The sequence below is a fragment of the Geospiza fortis genome, unplaced genomic scaffold, assembly GCF_000277835.1.
Source record: "Geospiza fortis unplaced genomic scaffold, GeoFor_1.0 scaffold78, whole genome shotgun sequence".
NCBI lineage: Eukaryota > Metazoa > Chordata > Aves > Passeriformes > Thraupidae > Geospiza > Geospiza fortis.
Genome location: NW_005054339.1, coordinates 5,395,884 through 5,400,904, shown reverse-complemented (window position 1 = coordinate 5,400,904; position 5,021 = coordinate 5,395,884).

Genomic DNA, 5,021 nt, shown 5'->3' with positions numbered 1-5,021 from the left:
GGGTCCATAGAAAGAATTTCCAGTGACCTGACATTTCAAATGAGAATTTTTCCTCTAAATACAACAAGGATTTTTCAGATCCAGGTGCCAATTCACAGAAAAAGCACAAACTGGGGTCCTCCAGGAGTGCCAGCATCCACTTCCTTCTGGGGAGTGTCAGCCCTGGAAGCAAGACCTCCTTCCCACTAGAAGCTGGCCCCCATCACACATCAGTCTGCACACACAGAGCTACAGCAGCTCTGGGAGGCAGAGATCACCAGTCCTACAGGACCAGCTAATTCCCCAGTCCAACACCAAACACTTCCAGCCCTCACAGCCCCTGCAAGCCTGCACAGAAAAACACTTCTTTAGTGAAATAAATTGAGTCAACTCTTACAGATGTGGCCAAGATGAAAGCCTTAATTTAAGTTTTTTCTCAGGAAGAAACACAATGGACGTGCATTTTAATTTAAAAAATCTCTGAACACAGAGCTGTGTTAGAACCCGTGTCTTTAAAATTTTGGTTATGGTAGTGGCCATGTAGAATGTTAGTACCTGTGAAGTCTAATTTTCTTGCAGACCATCCAATGCTATAATTGCATACTAAGGCTGCTTGTACTTCTCTCCTTATAAAACCCTTCTGGAATTCATACTTCTTCCAATACCCAGGCTGACAGCTCACACACTGAATACATAATCCTGTCTAGGAATGCCAAAGTTTAAATTGCTCATGAGGGAGTAAGTCTGGGATGCTTTTATAAACTCTTGCTTGTTTTTATGTACACCTGAAATACAAAAGGAACAGAATAAAAAGGAGGCTGCTTCTGCTCCAGAGCTCTCCTCAACAGACAGGTTCAGCTGTTTTTCATGTTTCAACCACTGACAGATGTAAATACCCACTTTACACCCATAGGATTTGACCTCCCCCATAGGCATTAATATGCCCAAGGCCTTGCAAGGGATCATCTTAGGTCAGCCAGTGACCATGATATAGTTTGCTTTTGTCAAAGCCTTTCCTCATTTAGAGGCTGCTCCAAGCATGGAGGTTACTCTTGTCTTGCAAGCAGGAGAACTCTTCACATTGTTTCCCATCCTCACTAACAGAGTCCATTTTTCTCCAAAGACAAGCAACATTAATTCCTCCCTGCTCTTCAGTGTCTTGCTCCCTCTGTACTTCACACAGAGCAACAATCACAAGAAAATCAATTTCCATGAACTTTCTGGTTTATTGGTTTCATATTTCTTTCAATACAAATCTCTCCTCCTTTGTTTTTTGGTTTTTTTTTTCAGTTTGTGTTTGTTTTTTCTAATAAGAGCTCACCTGATGGGATGCTGGAAATCCTCAAAGGAAACACAGGAGTGGGATTGTGAGAAATGATGCAGAAGCACAAACAGAGCAGGATGTTCCTAGTTCAAAGCTGGCAGTTCTGCCCTTTGCAATAAAAAGCTCATCATTATCAAGATGTAAACAAGAAAAGAAAGCCTAGCCATCTTCCCCTGATGAAAAGCATTCAAAAACCATACAGTAGGCAAAAAAACACCCCAAAACAACAGATTTGATTAGTAAAATTGCAAAGTAACAGCAGGTGATCACCTGTGCAGTGCTGTGAAATGCTCACAGCCCAGCACTAGAAAGCAGATGACCTGGCAGACACTATGACCCTGCAGGGAAGCTGGGAACCAACCTGTGTCTGTCTGCTCTGGGCAAGTGCCTCTTCAAAGGCTGGGAACAAAATGGCACATTTCCTCTTCCCAGTCTGCCCCCTCACCTTGCCCTTATTCCAAGGCAAAGAGAGCTGTAGTCACACGGCTCAGGAGTGGACAAGGACTCTCAGATATGTCCCTACTGCCTGATCACTTCTGACCAAAGTAGCCTTCATGTTGTTCAACCCTGAAACAGGCTTAATATTTCCAGCCCAACGGAGCCATCCACGCATCCACCAGTGTCACTCCACCCATGACACAGCAGTGGTAAGACCACACCACCAATGCTGCTCATACCTGGGTGTCCAGGCCACAAAGACAATTGTATCTGGTATCAAAAAGCCTAACTATTCTTAACTGGAGTAAAAGTGAGAAGAACATGTCTTCACAGCCAAGACTAAAGATCATTACCATAGCTCTACTTTAATCATTCTGGACCGTGAAAGATTGTAGATCTTCTGGCTAAAATTTCAAGTGTTTAGCCACAGTAATTAGAAATGGTTATCATTCCCTTGACTGTGTAATTCAGTCTCAAGAATAAAACTTCATCTCAAAGCACAACCAGCTCTGACACAACAGCATCTCTGCTATGGTGAGAACCCAGAGAAAAACGCTTCGTTCTTTCACTTTCTTGCATGTATCAAGAAACGCAGCCTCAGCTACAAAGCACTACCAGCTGCTCATTCTCCAAAATAAAACTTTATTTTTAGCCTAAGCACTTACTCAGGATCTGTGTGAGTATTGCAATTAAGCTCTCACGCCCATTGAAAGCTCTGTCAAACCTGCAGCAGATGACAAACAACGCTGCAGGCTCCAGCGCAGGGGACAGTCCGTACAACGCCTGTACAGTCACCACCTGTTCAGGAACAACAGGAGCAACTCTGCCAAGGGGCAGAGCACCACAGTTAAAGCTGGATTTTAAGAAGATAGAGGGAGAAACTCAAGCTAACAACAATTGCCAAAACTCAGTTTCCAGCAAGCCCAGGGAGGCTGTAGTATCTCCCTCTCTGGAGACATTCAAAACCCACCGGGACATGTTTGTGTGTCACCTGCTCCAGGTGGCCCTGCCTTTGCAGGGCGTTGGACTAGATGATCTCCAGAGGTCCCTTACAACCCAAACTACTTTGTGATTGACAATGTACAACCAACTGGGGAGCTAGAACTTGATGATCTTTAAAGTCCCTCCTGATTCAAGCTATTCTACAATTCTAACTCTGTTCCACAACCATCATTGTATCCATGGCAGTGTGGAAGGTTTGACACAACCTGAGCTGCCACAGTGATCCCACACAGCACCAGCCTTGGCACTGCTGCTCCATCCCTGCACATGAGATCCTGGCAGAGAAGCAACATGATTACAAACAAGGAGTTTTCCAGCAAGCCAGTGAACTGAACTAACTGAGAGTGGGGCTCACAAGAGCAGAGGCAGCTTAGGGGAAGGCTGGAGAGCAGGGCTGGGTGTAGGATATGGGATCAGGCTGGAGGAGTGGCCATGAGCTGTGAGACCCACACTCTGAACCCTGGCATGCCCTGGTCTGCAAGAAAAGGCAGCTCCTACACTACCTCACTCTGCACCACACAATTCCAGTCCTGAACCCACGTCAATGCTACAACAAGAAATAGGGCAGAATGGTTTGGGTAAACAGAGAGTGCTCAAATGTCACTCCCTCACAGAAACCTGTCTTCTTTGCAGCTGGGGAGGTGACACACCACTCCTGTGCCTGCCTGATCAGGACTACCTGTACTCTGCCACTATGCACTTGCTCGTGCTGCAGGAGGATTTTAGTTGTTGCTAGGCTGCACAAAGCAGTCTCTTATTTTTATCACGTCTGTTTATTCTTGTAGAAAAAGATACTGCAAACAGCAATCCAAGGCATCCTCAAAATGCTTGTTACACTCTTTGCCTGACTCCATTTCCTCACCAGACAGTCCAAAGCTCCTTGGCCATCAGTATACACACCTTTGCACTCAAACAGACCTTTCCTTGTTCCTCCAGAGGTACAATGTGAAAGCATGAACAGAGACTCAAAATCCACATTACTAACAATTTTCAGTTATTCCAAATAAATTTAAGGTAATTTTGAAAAGGATATCAATAATAATTTCGAAGCTGTTTCCTAATGGCTTAATACAGCTGAACAGCTAATTTGTAACAGCCAGCAGGCTAAACCATTCCCACTTCATCAGGAAACATCTCCCTGTGACTTAGCACTTATTTTTGCACCCCTGACATTTACCAATAGAGCATTTTAAAGCTGCTATTCCCCTCCCCAGCATTTAATGTTAACACTTTCATTGACAGGCAATGCAGCCTGGGTCAGTGCAGACACGAGACAAGACAAGATCAGTTGTGGTGCCAGGTGAAGCTCAGAGCTGAAGCAGCCCTGCTGCTCCTGGATGTGGGTACCACAGCAGGAGCAAGCCACCACAGCCAGCCCCTGTCCTGCCCCTTTCCAGGCAGGCCAAGTGTCACCCACACTCACCATCCTCCAGGACAACCACTCCCCTCTGTGCTCCTGGTGCTGCTGTGCCACAGCCTGAAATCTTCATCCAGAGCTGGAATAACTCCATATTCCCATTACAAAATTCCAGGTTCTATCATAATATTAGCAACATAGACCTATTTATCCCACAGAAAGGAACCTGATTATTTGCTAGCCTTAGCATTTGTCCCTTTCTGACACTGAGTGAACATCCTGTGCCTCAGCAAGCTTTCCAAATTGAATCTTTTACAGCTGCACATAAAGCTTTGAAAAGCCTATCTTCTGGAGTGACTGTCTGACTCCAGAGGACACCCTAAACTCCATTTTAATCTCCACATTTTTCAGCCACTCATACATCACTTAAGCATCAGCACACAGCTGGAGACAAAAGACCAACCTCATGCTGACGGGCACCTTGCTGTTCAATAGGAAGGCCTGGCACTTGAGCAGACAGTTTTGCTGCAGCAGTATTCACCTGGCATTAAATATCAGCACATTTCTTGCTCCACCAGTAGCTGGAGGCCACTACCCTCGTTCTGTCACTGGCACAGTGCTAGGAGCACGTTTTCACTTGTCTGGCAGCAGCACCCACAGCCCCTGAGTACATGACCTTGCTGGGCACTACCATGCCTGCTGGTGTCAAGGCCTCCCGAGATCTCTACCAAGGGCATGCAGAGCCAGGGCAAAGCCACATGTGAGGCCACTGTTCCAACAAGCAACTCTCTCTGTGTGCAGCCCACAAGCTGCCCCATTCAGCAGCACAGCCCAATCCTCCCCTCTCGCTGTTTTACGGCCTCAGCATCTATCCCCAGAATGGCACTGAGCTTGAAATGACTCTTAATAACCCAAACAGGA